At 51.0% G+C, this 12,678-nt stretch overlaps 1 protein-coding gene across 1 annotated transcript in view; it reads right to left on the bottom strand.

Moving 5' to 3' along the window:
• The window catches only part of COX4I2 (cytochrome c oxidase subunit 4I2), a 20,164-nt gene extending 8,201 nt beyond the window's left edge, over positions 1–11,963 (bottom strand). Inside the window, 1 exon segment of the mRNA XM_075571728.1 lies at positions 11,945–11,963. The gene's annotated coding sequence lies outside the window, so the exon portion shown is untranslated.
• Between the last annotated feature and the right edge of the window lie 715 nt (positions 11,964–12,678).

Genomic DNA, 12,678 nt, shown 5'->3' with positions numbered 1-12,678 from the left:
TGGTTGTGAGTGCTGTCTGTGAGTGGGGGTCCTGCTAGGGTGTGAGGTGGCGGGTGGCGCGTGGGTTGTGAGTGCTGTCTGTGAGTGGGGGTCCTGCAAGGGTGTGAGGCGGCGGGTGGCGCGTGGGTTGTGAGTGCTGTCTGTGAGTGGGGGTCCTGCTAGGGTGTGAGGCGGCGGCTGGCGCGTGGGTTGTGAGTGCTGTCTGTGAGTGGGGGTCCTGCTAGGGTGTGAGGCGGTGGGTCAGTGATGTCGGGGGGTAGGGGCGGGAGGCAGCAGGTGTGTGTGGCGGCAGGTATGTGTCGAGTGTGGCGGGTGTCTGTTGAGTGCGTGCAGCGGCTGTGAGGCGGTGGGTGAAAGGCAGAGGCGGCCGGAGTAAGGGCGGGTGAAAGGCAGAGGCGGGGGTGGGGAGGCGGTAAGGCGGGCATGAAGGCGAAGGGCGGCGGGAAGGGGAGGAGGGGGTGGAGGAGGGGGGCAAGGGGTGGAGGAGGGGGGAAGGGTTAGAGGAGGGGGGGGGAAGGGTTAGAGGAGGGGGGGGGAAGGGTTAGAGGAGGGGGGGGGAAGGGTTAGAGGAGGGGGGGGGAAGGGTTAGAGGAGGGGGGGGGAAGGGTTAGAGGAGGGGGGGAAGGGTTAGAGGAGGGGGGGAAGGGTTAGAGGAGGGGGGGAAGGGTTAGAGGAGGGGGGGGGGAGGGAAGGGGGGGAAGGGTTAGAGGAGGGGGGGAAGGGTTAGAGGAGGGGGGGGAAGGGTTTGAGGAGGGGGTTGAAGTGTGGGAGGGGGTGGGAGGGGAAAGGGTAAAAAGAGGTGGAGGGGGGGGGTGGAAAGGGAGGTGGAGGGGGGGGTGGAAAGGGAGGTGGAGGGGGGGGTGGAAAGGGAGGTGGAGGGGGGGGGTGGAAAGGGAGGTGGAGGGGGGGGGTGGAAAGGGAGGTGGAGGGGGGGGTGGAAAGGGAGGGGGAGGGGGGGGTGGAAAGGGGAGCGGAGGGGGGGTGAAGGGGAGCGGAGGGGGGGTGAAGGGGAGCGGAGGGGGGGTGAAGGGGAGCGGAGGGGGGGTGAAGGGGAGCGGAGGGGGGGTGAAGGGGAGCGGAGGGGGGGTGAAGGGGAGCGGAGGGGGGGTGAAGGGGAGCGGAGGGGGAAGGGGAGCGGAGGGGGGGTGAAGGGGAGCGGAGGGGGAAGGGGAGCGGGGGGGGAAGGGGAGCGGGGGGGGAAGGGGAGCGGGGGGGGAAGGGGAGCGGGGGGGGAAGGGGAGCGGGGGGGAAGGGGAGCGGGGGGGGAAGGGGAGCGGGGGGGGAAGGGGAGCGGGGGGGGAAGGGGAGCGGGGGGGGAGGGGAGAAGTGGTGGGAAGGGGGAGGAGGGGGGAGGTGGTGGAAAGGGGGAGAAGGGGGGAGGTGGTGGGAAGGGGGAGGTGTGTGGGAAGGGGGGAGGTGGTGGGAAGGGGGAGGAGGGGGAAGGTGGTGGAAAGGGGGAGGAGGGGGAAGGTGGTGGGAAGGGGGAGGAGGGGGGAGGTGGTGGGAAGGGGGGGAAGGTGGTGGGAAGGGGGAGGAGGGGGGAGGTGGTGGGAAGGGGGAGGAGGGGGGAGGTGGTGGAAGGGGGGGGAGGTGGTGGGAAGGGGGGGGAGGTGGTGGGAAGGGGGGAGGTGGTGGGAAGGGGGGGAGGTGGTGGAAAGGGGGGGGGAGGGGTGAGGTGGTGGGAAGGGGGGGGGAGGCGGTGGGAAGGGGGGGGAGGCGGTGGGAAGGGGGGGGAGGCGGTGGGAAGGGGGGGGGAGGCGGTGGGAAGGGGGGAGGCGGTGGGGAAGGGGGGGAGGCGGTGGGAAGGGGGGGAGGCGGTGGGGAAGGGGGGGGGGCGGTGGGAAGGGGGGGGAGGCGGTGGGAAGGGGAGGGGGAGGCGGTGGGAAGGGGGGGGGAGGCGGTGGAAGGGGGGGGGAGGCGGTGGGAAGGGGGGGGGAGGCGGTGGGAAGGGGGGGGGGAGGCGGTGGGAAGGGGGGGGGAGGCGGTGGGAAGGGGGGGAGGCGGTGGGAAGGGGGGGGGCGGTGGGAAGGGGGGGTGGAGGGGAGGGTGAAGGGGTGAAGGGGGGGGTGGAGGGGGGGTGGAGGGAGGTGGAGGGGAGGTGAAGGGGGGGGAGTGGAAGGGAGGTGATGGGGGGTGGAAGGGAGGGGGGGTGGAGGGAGGTGAAGGGGGGGGTGGAGGGGAGGTGAAGGGGGGGAGGTAAATGGGGAGGTGAAGGGGGGTGGAAGGGAGAAGTGGAGTGAGGGGAGGTGAAAGGGGGTGAGGGGAGGTGATGGGGGGTGAGAGGAGGTGATGGGGGGTGAGGGGAGGTGGAAGGCCGCTCACTCACCCGTCCGGCAGGTCCCACGTGGATCTGAGGCGGGAGGCAGCGTGTTGTGGCCGCTCTCCCGCTGTGTCCCGGGCGCTCGCTCGCTCCCCCGCTGACTGTAGCGGCGCCGGGGGGGGGGGGTATCGGGGAGACACTGACACTGGAGGGGAGGGGGGGTGGAGGGGAGGTGAAGGCCGCTCACTCACCCATCCGGCAGGTCCCACGTGGATCTGAGGCGGGAGGCAGCGTGTTGTGGCCGCTCCCCCGCTGTGTCCCGGCGCCGCCATCTTGGGCACTCGGCGCCGCGAGGCAGCCTGCTGGCCACTGGCTGTTCCCCCGCCGGGAGGGGGTGAGTTGTAGCGCCGGTGAGGGGGGGGCATGTATATGTGTGGGGGGGGAGAGGTGGGAGATATAGAGGGGGGGTCTCGCACGGCCGCTGACACTGGGTGGGTGGGTGGGGGGGGGGCGCTGAAGGGGTAATAATAGTGTGTGTGTCCCGCTGACTGTAGCAGCGCCGGGGAGGGGGGGGGGTCGGGGTGAAAGCGCGGGAGACACGGGAGAGAGGAGGAGGTGCGCGCGGGTGCTGCTAACTGTGAGCCCCGCTAATGTAGGTAACAGTGTGTGTGTGTGTGTGTGTGTGTCACTGTGTGTGTGTCTGTCACTGTGTGTGTGTCTGTCACTGTGTGTGTGTCTGTCACTGTGTGTGTGTCTGTCACTGTGTGTGTGTCTGTCACTGTGTGTGTGTCTGTCCCTGTGTGTGTGTGTCCCTGTGTGTGTGTGTCCCTGTGTGTGTGTGTCCCTGTGTGTGTGTGTCCCTGTGTGTGTGTGTCCCTGTGTGTGTGTGTCCCTGTGTGTGTGTGTCCCTGTGTGTGTGTCCCTGTGTGTCCTTTGGCCCGTCACTCCGCCTCAGGCCAATGAGAGGTGTGCGGGGGCGGGCCAAGGGACCAATCAGATTTCCCCTAGGGACACCGGACATCCAGCAGGCAGGCATGCATGCAGGCAGGCAGGCAAACATACAGTGCTTTCACTAATATAGTATAAGATATATATATATATTGCTAGGAGTAAAAAAAACATCCCAATAGAAAGCGTACAAGAGGGCGGCAACAACTACAGGGCCACAATTAATAATAATAGCATGTTCTTGTATAGCGCTGCTAGTTTTACGTAGCGCTTTACAGAGACATTTTGCAGACATAGGTCCCTGCCCCGTGGAGCTTACAATCCATGTTATTTGGTGCCCGAGGCACAGGGAGATAAAGTGGCTTGCCCAAGGTCACAAGGAGCCGACACCGGTAACAAATGAATTTTCAACAACAAAAAAATCCCTCACTGATACTAAGATTAGAAGGTTCATAGGGTACATCCCACAATCAGAGGAGCACCATTAATCATATCTTTCATCAGCGCTGGCACATTCTTTTGTCTGTACCTATTTACCATTGGATAATTAGATCTTCTGGACAATTAGTCCAATTCAATGTACTCTATACACAGAGGGCAGCACATGGGGGTCTCTGGGTGATTCTCACATCACCCTTCCCGTTTTGATTCCTAATACACACAGCTAATAACTAATCAGTACATGTCACGTATACATATGTCACAAGGCTCACCTCCTTCCAGCTGTACACAAAGCAAACACCACCCCACTCCTCCTCACAGCCTTATATATACACACACCTCAGGTCATGTGATACCTCTGTATACAGGCCCATCATCATGTGACCACTCATCAGAAGTGTTAGTGATAATCCTGTTCCTTGTGGGTTTATCACTTTCAGAGCCCCGATCGCCATATTTATGGGGGTACCTAAGTGACAACCACACAGGGGGCGTGGGACCCCCTCCTTGTGTACCAGGCAATGTTATAAAGCTTGAAAATTGATTTCAACAGTGCTCGTCTGATTGAGTGCAGGAGCGGCATATTACCTATTAACCATGCCAGGGCATTAACCCACGGGATCTCAACTCCAGTCCTCAAGACCCGCCCCCAAACAGGTCAGGTTTTAAGGATATCCCTGCTTCAGCACAGGTGGCACAATCAGTGGCTCAGTCAGACTGAGCCACTGATTGTGCCACCTGTGCCGAAGCAGGGACTAATTGAGCCATCTGTGCTGAAGTATGGATATCTTGAAAACCTGACCTGTTGGGGGGGGGGGGGGTGGGGGTGGTTTTTGAGGACTGGAGTTGAGCACCCCTGTATTGTGAGTCCCTGGTCATGAATTATAACCGCTGCTTTCACTCCAGACACAGAGACTTCATTGTGATAAGTTGCACAGACTTCCCAACCCGGAATATTCTACTACCTGCGTACCTTCTACTAGCTGCGTACATTCTACTAGCTGCGTACCTTCTACTAGCTGCGTACATTCTACTAGCTGCGTACCTTCTACTAGCTGCGTACATTCTACTAGCTGCGTACATTCTACTAGCTGCGTACCTTCTACTAGCTGCGTACATTCTACTAGCTGCGTACATTCTACTAGCTGCGTACATTCTACTAGCTGCGTACATTCTACTAGCTGCGTACATTCTACTAGCTGCGTACATTCTACTAGCTGCGTACATTCTTCTAGCTGCGTACATTCTACTAGCTGCGTACATTCTACTAGCTGCGTACATTCTACTAGCTGCGTACATTCTACTAGCTGCGTACATTCTACCATCTGCGTACATTCTACTAGCTGCGTACATTCTACTAGCTGCGTACATTCTACTAGCTGCGTACATTCTTCTAGCTGCATACATTCTACTAGCTGCGTACCTTCTACTAGCTGCGTACATTCTACTAGCTGCGTACATTCTACTAGCTGCGTACATTCTACTAGCTGCGTACATTCTTCTAGCTGCGTACATTCTACTAGCTGCGTACATTCTACTAGCTGCGTACATTCTACTAGCTGCGTACATTCTACTAGCTGCGTACCTTCTACTAGCTGCGTACATTCTACTAGCTGCATACATTCTACTAGCTGCGTACATTCTACTAGCTGCGTACCTTCTACTAGCTGCGTACCTTCTACTAGCTGCGTACCTTCTTACTAGCTGCGTACATTCTACTAGCTGCGTACCTTCTACTAGCTGCATACATTCTACTAGCTGCGTACCTTCTACTAGCTGCGTACATTCTACTAGCTGCGTACCTTCTACTAGCTGCGTACATTCTACTTAGCTGCGTACATTCTTCTAGCTGCGTACATTCTACTAGCTGCGTACATTCTACTAGCTGCATACATTCTACTAGCTGGCGTACCTTCTAATAGCTGCGTACATTCTACTAGCTGCATACATTCTACTAGCTGCGTACATTCTACTAGCTGCGTACCTTCTACTAGCTGCGTACCTTCTACTAGCTGCGTACATTCTACTAGCTGCGTACATTCTACTAGCTGCGTACCTTCTACTAGCTGCATACATATCTACTAGCTGCATACATTCTACTAGCTGCGTACATTCTACTAGCTGCGTACATTCTACTAGCTGTGTACATTCTACTAGCTGCGTACATTCTACTAGCTGTGTACATTCTACTAGCTGCGTACCATTCTACTAGCTGCGTACATTCTACTAGCTGCATACATTCTACTAGCTGCGTACATTCTACTAGCTGCGTACCTTCTACTAGCTGCATACATTCTACTAGCTGCATACATTCTACTAGCTGTGTACATTCTACTAGCTGCGTACATTCTACTAGCTGTGTACATTCTACTAGCTGCGTACATTCTTCTAGCTGCATACATTCTACCAGCTGCGTACATTCTACTAGCTGCGTACATTCTACTAGCTGCATACATTCTACTAGCTGCATACATTCTACTAGCTGCGTACATTCTACTAGCTGCGTACATTCTACTAAGCTGCATACATTCTACTATTACTGCATACATTCTACTAGCTGCGTACATTCTACTATCTACTGCATACATTCTACTAGCTGCATACATTCTACTAGCTGCGTACATTCTACTAGCTGCATACATTCTACTAGCTGCGTACATTCTACTAGCTGCATACATTCTACTAGCTGCGTACATTCTACTAGCTGCATACATTCTACTAGCTGCGTACATTCTACTACTACTGCATACATTCTACTAGCTGCATACATTCTACTACTACTGCATACATTCTACTAGCTGCGTACATTCTACTACTACTGCATACATTCTACTAGCTGCATACATTCTACTAGCTGCATACATTCTACTAGCTGCGTACATTCTACTAGCTGCATACATTCTACTAGCTGCATACATTCTACTAGCTGCATACATTCTACTAGCTGCGTACATTCTACTAGCTGCATACATTCTACTAGCTGCATACATTCTACTATTACTGCATACATTCTACTAGCTGCGTACATTCTACTATTACTGCATACATTCTACTAGCTGCATACATTCTACTAGCTGCGTACATTCTACTAGCTGCATACATTCTACTAGCTGCGTACATTCTACTAGCTGCATACATTCTACTATTACTGCATACATTCTACTAGCTGCGTACATTCTACTATTACTGCATACATTCTACTAGCTGCATACATTCTACTAGCTGCGTACATTCTACTAGCTGCATACATTCTACTAGCTGCGTACATTCTACTAGCTGCATACATTCTACTAGCTGCGTACATTCTACTAGCTGCATACATTCTACTAGCTGCGTACATTCTACTACTACTGCATACATTCTACTAGCTGCATACATTCTACTACTACTGCATACATTCTACTAGCTGCGTACATTCTACTACTACTGCATACATTCTACTAGCTGCATACATTCTACTAGCTGCATACATTCTACTACTACTGCATACATTCTACTAGCTGCATACATTCTACTACTACTGCATACATTCTACTAGCTGCGTACATTCTACTACTACTGCATACATTCTACTAGCTGCATACATTCTACTAGCTGCATACATTCTACTACTACTGCATACATTCTACTAGCTGCGTACATTCTACTAGCTGCGTACATTCTACTAGCTGCGTACATTCTACTAGCTGCGTACATTCTACTAGCTGCGTACATTCTACTAGCTGCAATTAACTAGCTCCGTGCTGGATTCCTCAGACCAATACAGGCTTTCTATTAAAGCCGCTATAGACAGGGGTTACGGCCCTGTTACAGTGACTATATTCAATTCTTTAAGAAATCCATTGAGCCCTTCTTCTTTTCTCTTTGCATTGACGTCAGAGCGGGCAGCCGGTCTTACCACCAACTGGCAGCACCGGTACAAGTATCTCTTCATGTCATTGTGTCTTGTATGGTGGGCAACTGCACTTACTCTTTCTCTCGAGGATATGGCATTTATTTTGAACATACAAAACATTTTCCGCCGCACTGTACAATGGGGATCAGACAAAAGCAATAACATATCAACAGTAACATACACTGATACAGTAGGTAAGGAGAGCTCTGTCCCACAGAGCTTACAATCTACATAGTAAGGGACACACGAGGTATCTGGGGAATAGACGGTCGCTGTGGCTGAGACCTGCTGGCACTTTAGAAGACAGTAGAGGTGGGAGGAAGAAGAATTGCAGGTGGGTGAAGAAGTGCATTCTCAGGTCACGTTGAAATTTTTGAAGGGCGGGGGCAGAGTCGGATTTTGCAGGGTAGGAAATTCCATAGGTGTGATGCAGCCCAAGAGATGTCTCAGAGGTGGGGGGGGGGGGGATGTTATATGGGAACAGGAGGAGATCGTGGGTAGGGTGAAGGTGCTTGTGGGAAAGTATTTGGGGAGCAGTTCTGAGTATGAGGAAGCTGCGTTGTGGAGAGCTTTGTATGTCAAATAGAAGGAGAGCGTGAGAACAGGGGAGAAAGTGAGAAACTATTTAGAATCAGACACCCATTCACTGCATCAGCACACGAGTTATCCAGAACCTTGGAGACTGTCCTATATAAGTATAAGTATATTAAAATATAAATATATATATAATATATATATATATATATATATATAATCAAAAAATAAATAGATGATACCGTTCTGTGGCTAACGAAATGCTTTTATTTGTGCGAGCTTTCGAGATACACTGATCTCTTCTTCCGGCGGAAGAAGAGATCAGTGTATCTCGAAAGCTCGCACAAATAAAAGCATTTCGTTAGCCACAGAACGGTATCATCTATTTATTTTTTGATTATTGAAGCTCGGCTAACACGGTACTGATACCTCTACATGTATATATATATATATATATATATATATATATATATATATATATATATATATATATGTGTATGTGTGTGTGAGAGAGTGTGTGAATCAGAGAGTGTGAGAATGAGAGAGTGTGAATGAGTGTGTGAATGAGAGTGTGTGAATGAGAGAGTGTGTGAATGAGAGAAAGAGTGTATGAATGAGAGAGAGTGTGTGAATGAGAGAGTGAGAGATCTTATGACGCTGACAGGGAGAGATGCTTAAGGACGAGCGTTGCTTATGGAAAGAAAGCGGGGTTCTAATCCAGTTCCAGAGATGGGGGGAGTAGGTTGTAGGGAAGCCCCCAATTATGTGCACTCGCTAATCAATCCTGGTTCAGAGAAGGTAGCTAGTGAAACGCCAGACTGGTGAGATACCAGTGGATAGTGTGTAGATAAATAATACCTCCAACACTAAATGATCAATGCCTTGTGGGCAAATGTAAATGGAGATAGGTTAAAATACAACACTATATTTGGCCTATTAGACACTGCAAAATACAGCGGGGCACAATGTATATATAGTGCAGATAAAAAGCATTGCAGCCTGGCGAGCAGAAGAGAATACTGCTAGATAGTTGCAATATAGTGCACCAGAGTGCAACATGTAACAGTAACTGCCTGCAGCGAAAACCTTTAGGTCGTGCTACCCTGAGGGGTTAACTCTAAAGAACTGGCTGCCTGCAATAGAGCCAGTTACTCCCCGTAATGCAGGGACAAGGCAGAAGTACTGTATATATACCCTTTATACTGATTAGGGAACTAAAAGTCCCTAAAAGTCCACTACGCGTGTCACAAGACTGTAAAAAAGGCTTCACGCTTCTCCCCCCTCTCTGTAACGCTAAACCATCAATTACTTGAGACCACACAACGTTGGAAGAAAAAAGGTCACAGCTTTGTTTGAACAGCCTCTGTTTATACCCACCAGCCTGCCCGCCAGAAAGGAGATTTCCCCAGCAACAAAGGAAAGGGTTCCTTACAGTAAGGGCAGTTACAGTGTGCCATTCATTATCCGTGGAGGCTGTGATAGCAGATACAATAGATATGTTCAAAAAAAGGGTGGACATCTTTTTAGAAAGGGAAGGTATACAGGGATATACCAAATAAGTAAACACGGGAAGGATGTTGATCCAGGGAGTAATCACAAAGGAATTTAATTTTCCCCTTATGAGATATCATTGGATGATGTGTCACCGGGGTGTGTGTTTGCTTCCTCTGGATCAATATACTGTAAGTACGGATATAGGATAAAGCATCTGCCGTCTAAATTTAGCATAGGTTGAACTTGATGGACGTACATCTTTATTCAACCTCATCTACTATGTAACTATGTAACTACTGTACTATGTAACTACTATGTAACTATGTAACTACTATGTAACTATGTTGTTGGGCTGCATTCCCTCTCCCTCCGCCCCTAGTGTTAGCTGAGGCCCAGCCCTAAAGCTGGTGCCCAGCCTTCTCCAGCATAGGATATTGTGCCCCCTGTATCTTGCAGTGTCTAATAGACCGAATAAAGTGTTGTATTTTAACCTATACCCATTTATACATTTGCCCACAGGGCATTGATCATTTAGTGTTAGGGGTATTATTTCGATACATCTACACCCTACCCACAGGTATCTCTCCAGTCTGGCGTTCCGCTTAACACTGCAACCGCCAGACGTCTGAGAAAAGGACACTGTGATATCACAGATGTTTTGATTGAGTTTCTCAGGCGATGTTGAATAATGTTGATTTTCCCCACGATTTCAAATACTTTATGACTAGGCTAATGCCAAATATTCCGGGAAAGGTACTTGATACTACTGTACACTGAGAAAGGGACGCGCACAGTAATAAAAAGGAACGGATGGGTCACTTGTAAAGAGAAGAGATTGGCACTGTGATTGCTGCCTTTTCTAGGGTACCGCCGGGTACCAAGAACTGCAGGCAGGTTCGGTGAGTATCAAGGAAACTTTATTTACGAGTGCACGAGGAGATGACACATCAACAAGCTGTTTCAGTGTGATCTGAGGTGGGGGTCATCACAGTATCAGTATTTATACATTGCATATAACCCTTATCTTATATGCATATATTATCCCTTCACCCAATCCACAAGCTCCACATTTCAGCCATCCCATAATACTTGTTTCCCCCAAATTCCTAGGGAGTACATGATTTACCTGGGATAATCCCAGAGCAAACCTTGCCCAATCACACATTCCATCCTGTACACAGAATGACCAATAAACACTTATCAGACCTACACACATACAACAGAGGAGACCGGGTGAAAGTCCAGTAACCCCAGACCCTTTATCTTCTCCATAGCCCTCCTGTCAATAATTCTTTCACAGCACATTTTGGAGGCAATTTTGGATCCGCAGCGGATCGGACGGTTCTGTTGGTCCACGGATTTTAGCGGATCAATGTCAAAAAGGGCGATTTGTGCTTTGTGGGTGTTTTTTTTTTAAATTATTATTCGGATGCCGCAATTCGTGGATGGATTCGTACAATCCAATCCCGCGGATTCCACCATACTTAAGAATGTGCCCACGGGTTTGTTTCCAACGGCGGATTTTACACCGCGAAAAAGGATTTTTTTTTTGGGGGGGGGGGGGGAGGGAGGGGGGAGGGTAACATCCGCAAAAAAATCTAGAAAACGGATTTGGGAAGATTCGTTCCATCTCTGATAAAGATATCACAACGGCCAGGTGCTGAGGAAGAGAGGGGGGGGGACTGCGCTGAGGTGTGAGGGGTGCGGAGTTATATGTGTGATCAGACCTGTGGTTTGGCGTTATATGTGAGGGCAAACTCAACCATGTTATACACTTCTGTTGATCCTAAATAATACCAGATCAATAGTAGCTGTCTTCCGGAAAAAAGGAGAAGTCCACTTCACGAAAAAGTCATTTCAGAGTTTAAAGTTATATTTGAAAGTGTAGGGGAACCAATGCTGTGGGAATGCGCAATTAGAGTTTCCACTGACCCTCCCTCCCCCAGTGCTGACGGCCTTGCGAGAGCCCCTTTTTTCACATCCATACCTCTCTCTCCCTCTCGCCCCCACCTCTCTCCCTCCTTAGATCTCTCTCCCACCTCTCTCCCTCACCTCTCTCCCTCCTTAGATCTCTCTCCCACCTCTCTCCCTCTCGCCCCCACCTCTCTCCCTCTCACCTCTCTCCCTCTCGCCCTCACCTCTCTCCCTTCCTAGTTCTCCCTATCTCCTCTCTCTCTCTCTCTCTCTCTCGCCCTCACCTCTCTCCCTCCCTTGCCCCCACCTCTCACTCCACCTCCAATCCTAACACAATAACACCCGCTCCAATCCTGACACAATAACATCCTCCAATTCTAACACAATAATCCCCCATTCGATCCTAACACAATAACCCCCCCTCCCCCCCCCCCCCCCCCATCACACACATACACAACCTTGGGGTGTAGCCCTCCGGTGCCACAACTTCCAGCGCGTGTGCGGTGGGGGGGCTTACACCGAAGCCTGGGCCCAGCAGCAGGAGAGAGGCCCGCTGCAGGGAGGAGAGAGCTGGGGTCCGGCAGCTGGACCCGACCTCTGGCTTGGTCCAACCTCCAGTGCTGGCTCTGCCCCCCCCTGCGGCCACTTGGCCAGGGACAACTCTGGCTCTCCCTCGTGTCAGCGGCCCTGCATGTCATTACCCAGAATCCCCTGCTGCAGTGGAAGCACTGTATGCTAAGGGATCATGGAGAAAGGCAGCGTTGCACACCTGCCTGAGACATGCAAAAGGGGCTATTTCTATTTGCTGTTTGAATTTTGGAATTTGAAAAAAAATATTTGATATATGCCAAGTACAATCCTCTGGCTTTATAATGATTAATGGTTGTAAATATATACTTAGTATGCCTTTATGGATTATGGCTTTTATTTTTATTTATTACATATATTTTTATACTTTAGTGTGTATTTAAACTGATATATATATATATATATATATATATGTGAGACGGGTGGGTATAAAAGGGGACTTGTTTTGTTCAGCCACCCTTTCCCTGACGAAGCTGCAAACAGCGAAACGCGTGGGGACGCTTGGTGGCACTGTGCAGGCATCAGTGGTGACTTTGGATGAGCGTAGAGGCCGAGGTGATCTGAACAGAACCAGGAAGGGAGCAGGCAACACACGCACGCTAAA

This window comes from Ascaphus truei, chromosome 15, assembly GCF_040206685.1.
Source record: "Ascaphus truei isolate aAscTru1 chromosome 15, aAscTru1.hap1, whole genome shotgun sequence".
NCBI classification, from domain to species: Eukaryota; Metazoa; Chordata; class Amphibia; order Anura; family Ascaphidae; genus Ascaphus; species Ascaphus truei.
The sequence above is the reverse complement of the archived record's forward strand: the minus strand, read 5'-3'. Positions and strand labels throughout refer to the sequence as shown.